This window comes from Peromyscus californicus, unplaced genomic scaffold (genome assembly GCF_007827085.1).
Source record: "Peromyscus californicus insignis strain IS unplaced genomic scaffold, ASM782708v3 Scaffold_11__1_contigs__length_118956290, whole genome shotgun sequence".
Taxonomy (NCBI): domain Eukaryota; kingdom Metazoa; phylum Chordata; class Mammalia; order Rodentia; family Cricetidae; genus Peromyscus; species Peromyscus californicus.
Window position 1 is genome coordinate 99,752,499 of NW_026294402.1, and position 19,293 is coordinate 99,771,791.

Sequence of the window (19,293 nt, forward strand, 5' to 3'; positions counted from 1 at the left end):
GCCATGTTCCAGCCTCAGCAAGCAGCAGAACTGCTTTGGACACATGGTTCTAGCTTTAGACTTAAGGATAGAGGAAACAGGTCATGGAATTTGCCTCAGTGCCTAAGGAAAGCTGCTGAGGCCAGGCATGTGTCAGAGGTGTCCCTGAATGGAGGAATGGAGAGGCCATTGCATGAAGCTGTGAAGTTGAAGCCTGGATTACCTTGGAGAACCCAAGATGTTAGAGATGCCAGAGCTGTGTGCTACCTGCTGAGGAAAGCTGCTAATAGGGAGTGGAACCAGCCCAAGAGAAAGGAGTGTGTTGCAGTCAACAAAGCTGAAAGGAGTTAAAGATCTGAAGTGTGCTTTGACATCAGACATGGAGATGCAGTTTGGAGTTTGCCCAGCTGGTTTTTGGTCTTGCTTTGATCCAGTATTTCCTCACTATGCTCCCTTCCCTGTGTTTTGGAGTGGTAATGTATATCCTATGTCATCATATGTTGGAAATATGTGATCTGTTTTTTTATTTTGATTTTATAAGAGATTACTGTTAAGAGATTGCAAGAATCTCAGAAGACACTTTAACTTCAGACTTAAAAACATTGTTGAGACTGTGATATAATATGGGGACTTCTGAAGTTAGACTAAATGCATTTTGCATTATGATATGGTTACAAGCATATGGAGATCAGGAAGTAGAATGTGGTAGTTCGAATGTACCCCCATAAGCTCATAGGGAATGGTGCTATTAGGATGTGTGGCTTCACTGGAGTGGGTATGGCCTTGCAAGAGGAAGTGTGTCATTGTCGGGGTGGGCTTTGAGGTTTCCTATGCCCAGGATACCACCCAGTGTCTCAGTCAACTTCCTGTTACCTGCAAGATGTAGAACTCTCAGTTACTTCCCCAGCACCATGTCTGCCTGCATGCTGCCATGCTCCCCACCATGATGATAATGGAATGACCCTCTGAAACTATAAACCAGCCCAATTAGATGTTTTCCTTATAAGAGTTGCTGTGGTCATGGCGTCTCTTCACAGCAATAGAAACCCTAAGGCATATACAGAATATAGATATGCTACCTTCATGTCATAAAAACAAAAGGGGCCTATGTCCATTGAAGAATGAAGAGAACAAGAGAAGATAATAAGCAGAGAGACAGGAAAAACACTACATGTGTTCTACACATGTGGGATCTATATGTAGACTTGTACACACATGAAAGCAGAAATGGGTACTACTGGGGCAAGTGGACCAGGGAGAGCTGGGGAACAGGGTGGGAGGTGTAGCTGTCAGATGAATGTGAACAAGGTAATGCATGAAAATGTCATAATAAATAACATTTATAAGGAACTTCAAAAAGCAGAGATGAGGGGAGATGGCCAGGCAGGCCAGGGACCTCGGGGCCTCTGTGAGGGGTGGTGCCTTAACCCCAGGTACAATGGAAGCTTCTAGGGGGCTGACACGGTCTGAGCTGTGTCCTAACAAGACTCTGTGTTGTGTCCAGTGGAACAAGGAGTCACTGCCTATAAGAAATCTGGAGCCGTTCCCTCACAATGCCTCAGTGCCTTTTATCCACGTCCCTGTGACTGATTCCCCACCAGACTTTAAAGCCAAGGATAGAGAGTGCCACTCTTCTGCTGAGCTGGCTTCTGTGACTCACGGGGTTTCTCTTCTCGTGGGGCCACCTGAACCTCACAGCTCGGTCTGTGCTTACTTATCAATCTGGCATCCAATCTCAAGGTTATGTCTAACTACCCATGTTTTCATAAACATTTCCCAGAGTACACATCATGTAGGTAAACAACGAGAGTAATTCCACATCTAACAACCTGACACCTGAGCAGGAGCTCTTTAAGCAAGGACACATTGGGAGGCTTTGCTTGTTCTGCTCCGTGCACTGGCATTACTATAATTGTGCTGCAGGTAGCAAGCGTTTCAGTCAATGTTAGCCTTTGTCACTACTAAATTGTGGCACTTCATGGAGCCTGTGCTTCTATTTGGCAGACCAATGTGTGCAATGTCTTTCCATGGTCAACCCAACTTTAGCATGAGGACATTTAAGATATACGATAAAGTGTAGAGTATGGTACAATAGATGCGTTGCTAAATCCCTTCAGAAATGAAGCATTATAACAGACAAAGGAAGCCCTTTCCTCAACATATTTCCTTCCAGTTCTCAGAGATAACCTCTATCCTGAGTGGGGTTTATCAACACCAAGGATTTAAAAACACCTTAATTATACACATGCGGCACATATCCCTTAGAAAGAAGTAGTACTGTTTTAGGTATTTTTACACTTCTAGTAGATGGTATTAATTTTTCTTGTCTCCCTCAAAATTGTTAATGCAGCTCACTGATTTTCACCGTGTCATCCCTCAGTACTTCCTCCTCATTCTCCTGCTGACACAACTCTGGCTGTTTCTACCATCCTCCAGGACACGTGTGCAGCCTGCCAAACACATGCGCTGTTAATAGAAGAGGTGTTGTGACCATCCTTGCACACATCTCCTTAGATGTAATTATCTTAAGACAAGAAAAATAAACACCCAGAAAATCTAGCTTTTCAGACACAAGTTCCACATTAACTCATTATTTTCAGATTGATTTACTGTCATGCTTATCCAACCCTTCATAATGACCTCCAGATGGACATTTATACCATAGCATGATCCAGGGTGCGATAGAGAAACTTTAAAACTCAGAATTTCAAGTCGGGGGTGTATGTAGCTCATTGGTAAAGAAGCTGCCTAGTGAGGCCCTGGTCAATCCTCAGTATCCTAGAAAAAACAATCAGGAGCTGGAGAGATGGCTTGGTGGGCAAAGTGCCTGTTGCATAAGCATGAGGACCCGAGTTCGGACCCCTGACATTCACATAAAAGCTGGGCACAGTGCTGTAAGTCTGTAATCACAGGCTGGGGTGGCAGCAGAGATGGGTGGATTCCTGGGACTTGGTGGCCATCCACCCTAGCTCAGAGGCAAGCTCCAGGCTCAGTGAGAGAGCCTGTCTCAAAAAATTAGTTAGAGAGTGAATAAAACGGATCCTTTATGTTAACCACTGGTCTCTATACTCACTTGCATGGGAAAGCAGCCCCCCATGTGTGCACACCCACACCCACACCCACATAAACACACACACATTTTTCAAAAAGTTCTATAAACTTACTAATAATACCACATAATAGAATACCTCCATGTTGTAGGTTGTATAGACAAGGTATAGGTAAGGGGCTGCTTGACATAGGCAAAGTGGTTCCCAGAGGAAAGCTCTTGAAGTTCAGAGGTCAGTGGATACTTCACAGAGCCCCCATGACGATGGATGGACATGTGAGCTATACAGACGGTCCCTGTGTTTTCCTTGTATGTGCTTAACCCCACTAAACAATGAACCGCAAATCAAGGGCCACACAAAGTCCTTCTTGGTTGAATTACAATTGTGCTTCCTTTCATCAATTAAGTCCCACAAGTTCCTGTTTTCGAAAACTAATGCCATCCAGCTTTCCAGAAATAAAAACAAGGATCCAAAGATAAAACAGATTTCCTAATAAAACAGAATGGGGATAATTAGGTTTGCAAAGCAAAGTTTGAAAAAAAAAAAACTACACCAGGGTAAAGAAATGAGAACATCCTAGCTCTGGAAGACTTGTAGATTTGTTTAATTTGTTAATTTGGAGATTCTCTCTCTCTCTCTCTCTCTCTCTCTCTCTCTCTCTCTCTCTCTCTCTCTCTCTCTCTCTCTCTGTCTCTCTCTCTCTCTGTCTGTCTCTCTCTCTGTCTCTGTGTGTGTGACTGTGTGTCTGTGTGTCTGTGTGACTGTGTGTCTGTCTATAGGGATGCCCTCACCTGTGCAGGCATGTGTGAAGAACAGAAGCTGATGTTGGAGTGTCTTCCTCAATTACTCTCTCACCTTATTTTCTGACACAGTTCTCACTAGGATCCACCCATCTCCTCACTCCTCAGGGTTGGGAGCTACAAATATGCACCACCACCCTTGGCTTTAACACGGGTGCTGGGATTCCAACTCGGTTCCTCATGCTTGTACAGCAAGAACTGTGGCCGAGTCATTCCCCAGCTTCTCTTCCCTTTGCCCGTCCCCATGGAGTTTTGCTGTGTGGTCCAGGTTGACCTCAATATCACAAAGCTCCTGCTTTAGCCCTCTGAACGCTGAGATTACATGTGTGCACCGCCATGCCCTGCTAAGGATAAGTCCTTGTGATTGGAAACTGTAGGGTGTCCTTGGACATGGCTGATTTAAAGCTCTCTTGCATTTGGTAAGATTTGTCAAGGATCCTCTCCTTGACCAAACTTTAACAGGCTTCACTTACTCAGCCCAGCTTGGCAAAACCTCTCCACCCTTGATCCTAACCAAGTTCTTTTTAAGCAATTTTCCAATTTAATGTCTTCATGCCATTTCTGTTGCTGTGATAAAATACCTTGACTAAAAGCAATATAAGGGAGACAAGGTTTATTTGAGCTCAATTCCAGTTATCGTTCGTAACAGCAGGAAAGTCAATGCTGAACTCGAAGCAGTCAGTCATATCAGTCAAGGGTAGAGAGAAATAAATGCATGCATGCTTAGTACTCAGCAAGCCGCCCCTGATGTCTTATACAGTCCAGGGTCCCCAACCAGGAGATGGTGTTGCCCACTTAGGGGCTGGCTCTTTCCACATAAGACAATCAAAACAACTCCCCAACAGGCCAGTCTGATCTAGAAAGTTCCTCACTCAGACTCTTCCAGGTGATTCTCAACCATGTTAAGTTGACAACTGAAACTATCCACCACGTCTCATCCCCTCAGTGGGACCATTGGCACTAAATCCCATCTGTCACTCGTTCAGGCACCTGTTCCCTCCTGCACTGTTCTCTGAAGCAGCTGTCCTAGCCTCTTTTGTTGGGCACGTTTATTCTTTGGCAGACAGACGTCTTACTGTGCTTCACATCACAAACCACCTGGAACTGGAGTGGCTCTGCATGTGGGCCAACCTGGATTTGCCCCAGTGCATGCCAGGTTCAGGAGCAGTCCTGAGTGATTATCTGTCCTAATCTAAGTGTTTTGGTTTGCACCTAAGTCACATGCACTCTCTTGCATTGTGGAATTCACTGGCTAGAGGTGTTCATAAAGATGATGACTTGTCAAGGCTGGAGAGATGGCTCAGTGCTTACAAGCACTGGCGGCTCTTCCAGAGGGCCCAGGTTCAATTCCCAACATCCACATGGTAGCTCACAACCGGCTGTAACTCCAGTCCCAAGGATCTAATGCCCTAGGCATGCACTTGTTGCATAGACATATATGCAGGAAAAACACCCATAGACAAAATGAAAAAAGAAGTTTTTGTTTTTGTTGTTGTTTGTTTTTTAAGAAAACCTGCTGAACTTTAAACACAGTTCTGTGTAAGATCATGAAGAAAATATCAGGACCATTCCCTTTCACCATGAGTAAGAAAGATCCTGGGCTCTCTCAAACACATCCACATGACACTGTGTAGATAAACCTCTCCTTTGGTCAGGTAGGTTATTCTTAATATTTGCTAGAAATAGGACAAGGGGGTGTGAGATAGGAAGAGGAGGAGGGGGATGGAGAAGGAGGGGAGTAACCCCAAAGGACTGAGACGACTTTACAAGAGGCTAGCTGGTACTGACACCTGTTCTCGACAGAGGAGGTGACAGGAGACTGAGCTGTGCTTTAGAACCCACCACCGGGAGGGGACCAAACAGGAGAATTGCTAGTTTCATGTTTCTGATTCTTTCCTACAGCCAAAGAGAGAACCCTCATGAAGATGGGGTTTCCTAAGTGAGTCTGAGCCTTAGGATTTATAGCTACTGTGGTGTATTGAAACAGTGTTGACCTCTGGCCTCCCAATGTATTCCCTAGTATGTGCATCAGTACCCAGACACACCATTCATACATGTTTGTGCATGTATGAATGTGCACACACATACAATTTACACTGTGAATGCACTATGGCAGAGAATGCCAATGCTTTTATAGAGCAGGCAGCTTTCTAGGCTCCGAGACTGCTGATTGCCAGTTTCCTCTGCCGAAGCACTCCGCCTACATTTTCATAACTACCTGATTCAGGCTAAGTCAACTCCCCTTTCTCTGGTGCCTGAAGAGTTTCATTTACTAATAATTTCAGGAAATGATGACTACTGAATGATGGGTCTGTCTGTGACCCCGATCTAGTCATTATACATTGTGTACATGTACTGAAATGTCACACTGTACTCCATCAGTATTCACTATTACTAAGTACCAGGCAAAAATAAAATGATGGAAAGGTAAAAGCATTATTCGATCCATAACACATCAGGATCAATCTGGTTCCAGGCCAGTATCGGAATAGAACTGCATCCTGGCATGGACTTGTTTGAAAGGTTCCTGGGTCTGCTCGCCACATGGGCTCCTACATTTTTATGCTGTATGGAATAGAACCTTCTCTGCTGCTGACTAAGCAGTGAACCTTTCCTGCTTCAAGTTTGGAAATACTGCATTCTAACTCCATTTTCCTGATGATCTGACTGGAAGGTGTGAAACAAGCACAAGCCTGCGCTAATGAAGTTTTTTCTTCTTTTATTTGTGTCTGGGGCAAGTATTGCAAAAATCATTTGGTGTGAAACAAAGTTTTGATTGGATATGTCATACAGATAGTCTTGGGAAGAAATGGGAAGAATTAAATCATGGGTTTTATATTGAACCATATGGAATTATTTTTACAGGTTCAAAACAATAAAATATTGGCAGCTGCATATAGTCAATGGGGTAGAAATTCCTGAAATATATATTTCATAAATATACTATATATGCATATATAATGTATATGGGAGTGGGGGTTGGGAAGATAGCTCAGTAAAGTGCTTGCTTTCAAGCAGGAGAACCTGAGTTCTATCCCAGAATCCATGTTAAAAAAAAAGCCAGTCATGAAGGAGCATGCTTGTAATTCCAGTGGGAGGCAGAGATGGGAGGATCCCCGGAGCTCACTGGTCAGCTGGCCTAGACTAAGTGATGATCTTCAGGCTAGGGAGAGAACCTTTCCCAAAAGTAAGCACATGAACACACACACACACACACACACACACACACACACACACACACACACACACACACACAATGGGAAAGGAAAAGAAAAACACAGAGTATAGACTGATATCTGTGGCAGCTTAGGTTTTATCTTCCTTGGAAATCTGCATTTCCAGGTTGGAGGAAATGCTTTCAGCGTCTTGGTACCCATCTTCTAGTCTATGTAGTGAGGGAGGTGGAGGTGTTGGGAAACCAGGCGTGGTTACAGATTCAGGATGAGTGTATGTGTCCCTGGAAGGAAGCTTATTTTTGGATCTGTGAGAGAAATACATAAATGGTGCCAGACCTCGACAATACACTAGAGTGCATGTCTGAGTTTCTCTTCTTGTCGCTCTGTTAAAATAGTCTGACATGAGCAATTTAAGGGTAAAAGTTTCCTTCTGGCTCACAGTTCAAGGCTCTGGTGTACCATGGCGGGGAAGTCAGAGGGGCTGATCTTGAAGCAGCTGCTGACACTGCAGCCAGATGCAGGGACAGCAGAGAGATGAAAGCACTCGGCTGGGCTCCCTTTCTCTCACCATGCAGCCTGGGATCCCACCCTGGGAATAACACGGCCCACAGTGGTTGAGTCTTCTGGCCTCAATTAATAGGAGAAAGATCATCCCCCACAGGCACAGTCCCCCAGGGGATTCTAGATAATATCAAATTGACAGCGACCACTAACCACTACAGTGGATTTCACTTCTTTGTCCCCATCGGGTACAGTTCACACTTGAACTCGGACGGGATAAGAAGAGCAGCTCCTTCCCCTGCAGACCTGCCTCAAGTTAATACCACCATTGGAAGGTGGGAGAGGATGATCCGATGAGAAGTGTATTATCTGGCCCATCTGGTTCATCGCCACAATCATGCCGCTAGCATGCTGAATTCCCATGGCACTCAATCATGACCCTAACAGCTCACATCATACTGCAATTGGCTTCTAAATGTCTGTTTCTCCAATGTCAGGCTGAGGCAAGGCAGCGAGTATAAGGTAGGAATTGTGTCTTCCCGTAACGGTGTGCTTAGAGCCTTTAAGGAAGCTGGGCATTAGTACCAGAAGGCATTAACAACTGTTTTATTTCGAATTTAAAAGTTTGTCGAATAAATTAGAACTTGAAAAATAACTAAGAATACTAGCAAAATTTGAAGTATCACATAAATCTTTGTGGATTATGGAAATCAATTTGGCAGAACACATCAGGGTCACACCCTATGAATCAGTAATTACAATAAAAGGTCACCTTTTCTAAACCAGTAATTGTAAGACATTTATCAAAGGAAAAAGCCTGAATCTGAAAATAGCATTTAGGCTAAAAAAAGTTTATGTCAACATTATATACGAGTGGGAAAAGCTGAAAACAACCCAGAAGGATATTACATTATAGAGAAATTAATTATATTTTTGAAACATTTAATAACTTTGGAAAATACTCAAGAAAGGTGAGTAAGAAACCAATATTCCGCTTTTAAAAAATTTGCCTTACATCTTAAGAATGTTCCAAGTTAAAAATAAAAAGAATGTTCCAAGTTACACAAAATAAATCCACAATCTTCATAATGGCGGTTGAGTAATCTTCTGGCTGTGCTGTAGATTGCCACAGCTTTGAAATTAACATGGATGGGGTCACAGCACAGCTACTCTTCTCAAGTTTCCTTTGTTCAGGCAATGGAGCTGTCGAGGGAGCTCACCACATAAGCACACTCAGGTCTCCGTCCCTCTTCTTGCCAGGATCATATCTCTTTGCAGAGCTATATATTGCTTTTTCAAAATATTTCCACATTAGCACATTTAGAGCTGCTTGCTCTGGAAACAGTCCTACAGTCTGGCTATAATGGCATGTGCCTGTAGTGCCAGCTACTCAAGAGGCAGAGGCAGGGGACTTCTTTGAGCCCAGGAGCCCAGGAAAGAGTTCAAGGCCAGCCTGTGAGATAGTGCCTCAGACATCAATATTAGCGAACAAACCACAATCAGTCTCGTGAGAGCTATCTTCTGAATAAGGCACAGTCATTGCATTCATGAACTCACTGCACAGCAGTTACCTGCACAGGACTGGGCCTGCAAACTGAAAAATAACTAAGAATACTAGCAAAATTTGAAGTATCACATACATCTTTGTGGATCACGGAAACCAATTTGGCAGAACACATCAAGGGTCACACCCTATGAATCAGTAATTACAATAAAAGGTCACCTTTTCTAAACCAGTAATTATAAGACTGGGACATCATACTGCAATTGGCTTCTAAACGTCTGTTTCTTCAATGTCAGGCTGAGGCGAAGGCAGTGAGTATAAGTACTGGGCCTCGTCATGGGCAGGGCAGTGAGGAGGACACCACTCTCTGAGGATCTATCAGCAGCTAGTAGGTGCTGGGGGAGGGGCTGCCATTTTGTTCAGTGGTGTTGCTGCTGACAAATTGCAGGCTCCAGGGAATAACCTCCTACCCACACCCATGCAAGAAACTCTAATTGAACTCGGGTGGTCACACAGGATAAGAAAACATGAACGTGGGAGAGAGACCCCTTGTGAAGAAGTCAGATTTCAGGGAGGAGAATGGGGGTAACGGCGACTAAAATTCATTGCATACATAGGCAGAACTGTCAAAGAACAAAGATCAACTTTAAAAAACGAAGGGAAGGGAGGTTGGATCTCAATGCAGGTGAGTGAGACCTCCTCTCTGCTTTCTTTTGTCCCCTCCCTTCTTCCTCTTTTCTTCCCTATTTTCTTTTCCTTTGTTCCTCTCTTCTGCCTTAGTATTTTAATCCAGTGAGAGGAGAAATCTACAGAAAGTTAGAGTGAAGGCAACTTCAAAGAGTACACACCATCACCAGGAGACAGACGAGCTCATGCTGTGGAGCCTCAGCACAAGTGGTGAAGGCCATGAGCACCACTCTTCAGGACGAAGAATGCTTCTTGCAAATGTGATTTAAAAAAAAAAAAAAGACAAAACACAGACTAGTGCATCTTCAGAACTTTCTCAGTCAGTGAAGCTGTTGAAGGCACCTTCTGACTACACCCAAAGAAGGTGTTTGCATTTGAGAAACAGGTCCAATGTGAGCACATTGATGTGATTCTCTGAAACCAAGGAGAAGGTGTGGGCCTGGCTTTATGTGTGATAGAGACAAATGGAGGATCCATGCAAAAACATTCTAATATGCTTGTACTTGCTTTAAATTTTCCTCTAATTATGGATCACTTGAAAATATAGTGATTAACAATTAAGTTGTTTTTAATGTTTGATTTGGGCTTTCACTGGCAGTATGAAGTTTTGAGCACAAAATCAGAGGGGCATAACATTTCTCTCCCCTTTCAGAAAACAAGGCTGTCTGAATGGTCTGTTTGTAATAATCACAGAATAGTTGTTTCCCTGATTATGTGACAAAGGAAATTCTTTTGAGAACTGCTTCTATATATATGTACCCACTTCTTAGAGCTGTCAACGTCTTCATAACTTTGTGTTGAGAACTAAAAAAATAAAAGAGAATGACAAGATACGGGACAACTCAAATGTTTATCATCATATGCGTGAATAAAGAAATGGCGGTATGTGTGTGTGTATGTGTGTAGATGTATGGAATATCACATGGACTTAATAGAGACGATTCTTCCACTTGCAATGACACAGATATCTAGAAGAATTATGCTAGATGAAATTATCTAGGCACACATACATTCCGTATGATCTAATTTACATAATCAAACTGAATATATAGAAATAGAATGGCTGGAGTAGTAGAAAATTCAAATTAAAGACAGCTGAGTTATCATTATAAAAATAGAGTAAGTCTTCTGTCTTATACAGGACATGGCCCAGCCTAGGGAATGTGCCACCCATTTTGGACTAGGTTAATTAACCATCAAGAAAGTCTCCCACAGCCATGTCTACAGGCCAATCTTACCTATCTAGTTAATTCAATTGATGTTCTCTTCCCAGGTGATGCTAGGATATGTCAAGTTGGAAGTTAAAAACTAGCCCACCCAATTCTAAAGCTTTCCTATGATTTGTCTGCCTCCTCTGTCTCTGATCCTTGGCTTTCCTGTTTTAATTACTCTGAAGTAGACACTGGTGGGCATGTTAGAGGTCCTAAGAGTCTGATTGAATTATCCTTACCTCACTCCCGATTAGGAGGGCTCAACTTTGCTACTTACTACAGGTAAAGACACTATAGTAATAAAAGAGTTAGCCAAATGCTCATTCAGTACAAGGTAAGTGTCTTCTAAACAAACAACATTAATTAGGAGCAGATACTTAGAAAGCTCTTTGGATCCCTGGGACCTAGCTGTGTGTCTTTTCTGAGGAGACTATAAAAAAAATTTTATTCACCCTAGAAAGGACACCAATGAGAGGCCAAAGAAACTACTCCATGAAAGTCTAGATTGGTAAGCCAATGAGTTTATTAGGATTACTTACAGGTGAGGGGTTACTTACAGGAGCATGGGTGATCAAATTCAGCATACCCAAAAGCCTCCCAAAAACTGCATTCCTGGCCCTCCTCTGCATCCCTGGACCCCCTCTGCATCCCTGGATCCCTTCTGCATCCCTGGGCCCCATCTGCATCCCTGGACCCCACCTGTAACCCTGGACCCCCTCTGCATCCCTGGACCTCCTCTGCATCCCTGGACCCCCTCTGCATCCCTGGACCCCCTCTGCATCCCTGGACCCCCTCTGCATCCCTGGACCCCCTCTGCATCCCTGGACCCCCTCTGCATCCCTGAACCCCCTCTGCATCCCTGAACCTCTTCTGCATCCCTGGAACTCTTCTGCATCCCTGGACCCCCTCTGCATCCCTGGACCCCCTCTGCATCCCTGGACCCCCTCTGCATCCCTGGACCCCCTCTGCATCCCTGGACCCCCTCTGCATCCCTGGATCCCCTCTGCATCCCTGGACCCCTTCTGCATCCCTGGACCCCTTCTGCATCCCTGGATCTCCTCTGCATCCCTGGATCCCCTCTGCATCCCTGGACCCCTTTTGCATCCCTGGACCCCTTCTGCATCCCTGGACCCCCTCTGCATCCCTGGACTCCCCCTCTGCATCCCTGGACTCCCCCTCGGCATCCCTGGACCCCCTCTGCATCCCTGGACCCCCCTCTGCATCCCTGGACCCCCTCTGCATCCCTGGATCTCCTCTGCATCCCTGGACCCCCTCTGCATCCCTGGATCCCCTCTGCATCCCTGGATCCCCTCTGCATCCCTGGACCCCTTCTGCATCCCTGGACCCCCCCTCTGCATCCCTGGACCTCCTCTGCATCCCTGGACCTCCTCTGCATCCCTGGACCCCCCCTCTGCATCCCTGGACCTCCTCTGCATCCCTGGAGCTCCTTGTACAGCTTGCAGGCAGTTTCACCTGAGCTTTGCCTTCTTTTGTCTTGAGCCTCCCTCCTCCCACTAGGAGGAAATGTTTTCAATTCCAAGGGAACAGTAACACCTGAGACCCACTTAACACATAACTACCAGGATTTATTCTTGGAAGACCTGGCTTCTAAGTGAGCTCTATACGTGGTGGGAGCTGAAACGTCCCACCTTCACCTGTAAAGTGGTCTCATAACCACACTACTTATACCCACTGTCCCCAGGGTCAGCGAGCTAGGTAGATACTGCAGCATCTCCAAAGCCAGCGAACTATTATAATCTCCAATGTGGGCACTGTACACTCACAGTCTGTCTATTTTGGTCAGATACTAGGATTAAAACCATCAGCTGGACCCAGTAAGCAGCATATCAGGCCGTGACTCTGACCCACAGGAGGAAGGCAGTGATGAGGTAATAAATGTCATGGATGGTGACAGCTTTTCCCATGCTCTGGGCACTGCATGTTCACTTCACACGTGGGACCTAATTATACAACCTCAGGAAACAGGCCCCACTCTCCATATTTTCATAGACTCCTAGACAAAAATCTCAGCGAGGCAAGGAAAGCTTGTTCAAGCCCACAGAGGTGTTTAGTGGTTTAAAAAAATATGTACTAGAGTTTGAACTCAGATCTGCTTGACTTCAAGTCCTGGTATCTTGGCAGTCACACACCAGCAAATCTCACCCTTTCCTGCTTGGGTTCTAGGGGCTCTTTCCTTGGTGATTAAAACTTATTAAAGCCAAATCCATGGCCTCCTAGCTGACTGTAGCCCAGTTACCTCCTGAGACATCCAGGTTCTAATATTTCCCTAAAGTATGTTTGACTGACCACTTCCTTAAAAAAGAACAAGAGACAGGGGCATGGCTCAGGGGTAGGTCACATCCTTAGCAATGTCCTTAGTTTAATTCCCAGCACTGCCAGAAAACAACCATCAGTTCCAATAGCTGTAGTTTTTATGGGCTTCCATCAAACCATCCATCAGTTCCCTGAAACAAGAGCCGGTAGCTTAAACTTCCATTTAATCTTCATATTTCCAAGACGTTTTTCTCAAGACCACACTCATTTTCATACACCCAACTTTGCAAGGGCTGTATTCTTCAGTCATGACCTTCTCAGTGCTAGTCAGGAATCTCACGTCTGAGAGGCCAGCCAGCATCAGCTACCTCAGTAGGTCTGTCATATTTCTGCTCCTCCACAGGCATACACACTCCCAACATAATTTACCAATCAAGTCAAGACAACACATGGGAAACAACAATGCATTTCTTTCCATTGATTTAGTCATTTGACTATTTCAAACATGCATATCATGTATCCTGACAACTGTCCCATCCCCACCCTCTTGTATCTCCCCCATCCCTGTCAGCCCCACCCACACTTCATCCTTCCCAGTTCCTTTCCCAGATTCATGACTTTGGGTTTTGTTTTGTGGGTAATTTGGTTTGATCAAGGTCATCTGACAATGTAATTGTTTGCATTGCTTATGCAATTTAGCATTCACAACAAGCAAATGGGAAAAGGTAACATTGTTCCCCTTGTATGGGGCAGAAAAAATAAAGGGGCTCAGAAAGTTTAAATGATCTTTCCAAAGCTGGTAAGTCACAAAGTGATTCACATGTCTTGGCTTCTAAATGTACCCCCACCCCCACTCCACCAGACAGACACAGTTCTGGATGCCTGTAATTAAAAGATGAGAGATTCTGGGGTCCTATGGAAGAATTTACCTGTTATCTTCCCTCCCCCTAGTCCAGGAAGGAGTTGGTTATTGGTGAAATTATTAAGGCCACTCCACGTAGTTAAAAGGAGATTCATTTAATGGCATAACTTACAAGTTAAGGGATAGGTAGGTCGTGGGGTCTGGGGAAGGTGTATCGCAGTCCAGCGGTGTTCTCTGGAGCTCTGCTTGGCCCACCTTCACCGTCCAAGGTCCCAGAACCGAGAGAGTGCCCCGCCCATCCAGATCTCAGGTCTCCAGGCGCCTCCCTTGGCCCTGCCTTGTAGGCGTGACATTTGCCGAAGTCTCAATGGGGGTTGGAACTTCCAGATCAAAGCTGGAATGGCTACCCACTACAGTTGGTGATGGTGATGCTGGTGCTGGAAGCCAGCAAGATGCTGCCCAAGTACAATGATCTATCTTGGGTGTGGCCAACAGCTTCGTTTAAAACATGGGGCATCTTCCATTTAGAGCAGAGTTTGGATGCTGCAAACTATGGAGAGGACAGAATGCTGTTACACAACTCTGTCTTTCCCTGTACTTGTCATTTTTTTTGTACAGATATAGATGGAATTCTTCCTACAGATGTTCAGAGGCAGCCCCCAGGGACCCCCACTGCAGCTAACACTCAGAGAGTGTGAATCACAGCACCTTTGGCACCACTTTTCACTTTGAGATATGTGCTATGTACAAAGTAAGAGGAAATGGGGGGGGGGCTGAGATTCAAGAGATTTTTAAAAATAAGATTGCCCGAAAATAATAGCTAAGCTGTCCATCACGGAGGTTGTCTACAACTCCCTGTCTAGTTGAGGATGAGCCTAGCCTTTATTCCAGAATCTATTCAGGATAACCAAAGATCTGTTCCATTGCCACAGATAGCTGAACAACGTTTTGGAAATCCACGAGCACAATAAAGGAGATAACCTGTTTTTATGTGATCCCATATTCCACACCTTCACCCATTCATTCACACACTTATTGAGCATCTCTTCTGTGTGCTGAAGAGTCAGTGAAAAACCAGAAGAGATGTCTGCTTGAACTATACCAATGTCTCTTTCGCTTTGGAAAAAAATGCAGTAAGGAAATCAAGTCCTAGAAATCATGCCTCTAGAAATAGATCACATTCCTGAATGAAAGGGGTATTCATTCCTCATGCCATCTGGTAACTCATGTTGCTGTGCATGGCTCCACATCCCATGTTCCAACACATGGCCCCACATCCCATGCATTCCATGTTCCAGTGCATGACCTCACTCCCATGTACATGAAAATAGCACTAACTGGACTTAGTGGGTTGCTAAAAAAAAAAAAAACTCATGAAGTTGGAGGGGGGGCATGTTGGGAGAATATGAGGAGAGCTTGAGGTGGGGAATTAGGAATAGATATGATCTTATTTTGTTGTATACATGCACAAGGATCTCAAAAATAGGAAAAGGTTTTAAGGAAAAATGAAATTGGAAAGCATCTTTTCTTTTATGAATAGGATGCAGACCATTAAGACCTTGGTGTGTGGGGGAGCGGGAGATCCCAGCTGGATCAAGAACAGAGACGGAGAACAAGGAATGTTCATGGTAAATGAAGACCACATGAGAATAGGAAGAAGCAAAGTGCTAGAGAGGCCCACAGAAATCCACAAAGATGCCGACACCAGGCACCATGTATCAAGCTACTGAGGACAGTAAAGGCCGTAGGCTTCTCACTTTCAGTGTGACCTTCCTCTGCTAAGGTCTTATTGTGATCGAAAGTGAAGGAACAGTTTCAACAACATGTGAATCAGCTACTGGATGCTGAACCAATTACTGCATTTGACCTCAGTGTTGCCTGTGGAATCTTCTCATGCCTTCTACAGCCTCTGAAGAGTTGACTTCAGCCCTCTCTGCCAGGGCTGTTTTCTGACCTTGGTAAGATATCTCAAAAGGTTGACAGGCAAGTTCAACAATGAAAGCACCAGAAATGTATTAATATTTTCTCCTTCCCTCTCTCACACGTGCCCTCACACAGCACTTAGGGAAGGCTGCCATTTGGGGAAGACACCTAAGAGGACAATGAAGCAGTGTGGAGCACTGGCAAGTGCACACACTGTTCCAGCTGTGCTTGCTCAGGTACAGTGACATGTGCGGCCCATTGCACACACCAGAGTGCTAGGCAGCCTCTCCTCTCCAACCACGACTATACAGGAGGCACTGGGGAGATGGCTCAGTCAATGTAGTACTTGTTGCGCAAACGTGAGGAACTGCGTTCCGATCACCAACACTGACGTAAAAAGTCACTTGTAAATCCAGTGCTGGGGAGTCAGAGACAAGCTGAGCCCTAGCGCTTTTTGGCCGTTCAGTCTAGCCTTATTGATGAGCTCCAGGTTCTGTGAGAGATCTTGTCTCAAAAAACAAGGTGGTCTCTGCCTAGCTCAGACCTTCAGGGCTTCTCCGTGGCTTCTCATTATCAGGTTGAGTCTTGGTAGAGTAGATCTGATCCCTCGAAATCTCACTTTATGATAGTGGAGGCTGCTTCTACTGTGTCGAGGCACTCAGAGCTCTCGACAACTCTAAGAACCTGACAAATCCTAGCAGTAAAGCCGGTTTAGCCTCAGAATTTCCTAGGTGGCAGGTCCCTTTAACAGAACACTCAGAACTAGATGCTTTGGGAACAAGTACTAGTGAGGTGCCAGGCTCTAACTCTAACTCTGCCTCTCCTTATGATAATCCAAAGGGGAACAAAGGAATTCAGAAGCACAGGTTCCAACACGTGTCAAACTCCTCATCATCTTAGATCCCTATCCACCGTCCTAGTCACAGTCACAATCCATGATGTAATGGTAACTCCACCGACAAGATGTTTTAGAAAAGGAAATACAGACACAGACAGCAGATGGATGCTGCCAGGGACACGATATGATGGAAGGACCTGACCCACAAGGAGACACCAAGAGGGAACTTGGGAGAAGACCACACTGTTCCTTAATCTTGATTGCGCTGTCAAAACTGATGGAACTATGAACTTAGAAGTATGAATGGCAATGGGATTTTATATTTTACATAAGTAAAAGTAGTGCTAATGCCCAAACTCATAGAACTGTATGATAAAAGGGGCTCAGAGCTTCCACTGTATATTAATTACACATCTTTCTTATTAAAATAAATGCAAAACAAGTATATTTTAAGCCCTAAAAATTTGAGTGTCATAACAAATATATTAATATGAATATATATTTTACATGTCATTTGACTTTTATTATGACTTGTCATTGGCAACAAATGTCTCCAACTTGGATGTGACATGACTCTCCAGACAGTTTCTTACAAGGCGAGTTCTGACTCAGGAGTGGCAATTGCAGACAGCCTGCATTTGTCACAGCTTCCAGGTGATGCTCACGCTTTTAGGAGGTCTGAGACACTAATGAGACCATTGGATGTGAAAAGCGCGCACTTTTTTGTTTTGGTATTTTTTTGTGTTTTGTTTGTTTTGGCTTTATTTTATGGGTTTTTTTTTTTTGAGAGAGAGAGAGAACATATGAAGTTGGGTGGGCAGGTAAGAGGGGAGGCTCTGGAAGAAGTTGGGGGAGAGGAAAGAATACAATCAAAATATATTATATGCAAAATTTTAAAAAAGTCTAAGGAAGAAAACAACCTATCAAAAATAAAATAACTAGAATGTACTTTGGTCAGCTCAGTCTGAAAAAGCCTCTTTGGTTTCAGTTATTTGAAGCATCTTTTAATATGTTAGGTAATGGGACATTGTGTACGTTGCAAAAAGTAATGAAGTCTTAAATAACAAAAACCCTCATGACCATATTAATGTTCAAGAGTGAAATAAGTTAGCTATTGTTCTTCTCTTTAAAGATCATCAATTGAGAGATTAGTAAATCTTTCTCTTACATCTTTCTCATGAGGAGAGATAGAGGTAGGAAGACATTGGAAAATGAGTCCCAAGTCTCCCATTTCCAGTTCCCGGGACTCAATTGTTGTCATGGTAACTGTGTTACCCTGTCAGCATCCTATTGTAGGCAGAACTCACAAACAATGAGCATCTAAGCATGCTTATAGCTTTCTGTTTGGAAATCATTCAGCAAGTTTTCTTTCAAACAGTGGTCTGGATGATACAATATATTGCAAGGGCAATTCATAAGCAATATGACTGGGAAATGATTCTCCCTCATCTTCCCTAATTATTATTCATTTAGGTAATAGGTTTCAGAGGGCAATTCCTGAGTTAGAATATTGGTAGTATGGGCCATCAAAACACACAGTTCACAGGCCAAATCCACCCCCTCTCGTGTTCATGCATCCTATGAGTTAGGAATTGTCATAGTTTTAGTGGTTGGAAAAACAAACTGAACTGGAGACACAGCTCACTGGAGGCCTGGTCCTTAACATGCTCAGGTCCTGGATTCAATCATCAGCACCATAAAAAGAAAAAAATAAAGAAAAGAATAATCATTGTGAGGCCTGAAAATGATACAAAACTAACATTTCAGCCTCAAAATAATATGGCCTAGAGGTACGGCATGTTCAATTATTGACATATTGCCCACGGTTGTTTTTGTGCTGTAAGAGCTGAGTAATTGTAACAGAAACTGTAGGCTTACAAAGCCTACAAACATTTACTACATATTCCATTGTGGGGAAATGGTGCCGGGCTCCATCCTACAGACATGGACTGTATGGGAGGAGTTAGACTAGGAAGCTAAGCATCTCTTGTCACAAAATCTGTCACAGGAGCTTGGGGTGGAGATCCAGGCATTTTCTGGCCAGTGTTCCTGATCCCAACTACCACTGCATACAGTTTTATAGTAGAGGCCAATTGGAGTGTCACCTGTTTGAACATCGTGTTCCCCCAAAACACACAGTGAAAATTAACCCCCAGTACCATCATATAGAGAACTGGGCCCATCTGCAATCCGATCAGGTTATAGAAATTCAACTGTCATGAAGAGGTTTAACAAGTTGATAAAATGTCTGGAGGGAACTGGCTAGGCCCCTTTTTGCCAGTCTGTCCCTTCTGCCATATGAGCATCTTGCACTTAAGGTGCCATCTGGGAAGCAAAAACTGACCCTCACCAGACACTGAACAGCTAGTGTATCAATCTTAGACTTCCACACTCACAATAAACTTATATGTTTACAAAGGACCAGGTTTCAGGTATTCTTCTATAGAAACACTAAAGGACTGGGATAGAATTTATTTCCTAGATGTGT

General features: G+C 44.1%; 2 protein-coding genes across 5 annotated transcripts in view; one reads left to right on the plus strand and one right to left on the minus strand.

Moving 5' to 3' along the window:
* Mrpl3 (mitochondrial ribosomal protein L3) overlaps positions 1 to 19,293 on the plus strand; it is a 134,721-nt gene that overhangs the window by 105,971 nt on the left and 9,457 nt on the right. The window lies entirely within an intron of this gene.
* Nek11 (NIMA related kinase 11) overlaps positions 1 to 19,293 on the minus strand; it is a 243,740-nt gene that overhangs the window by 33,820 nt on the left and 190,627 nt on the right. The window lies entirely within an intron of this gene.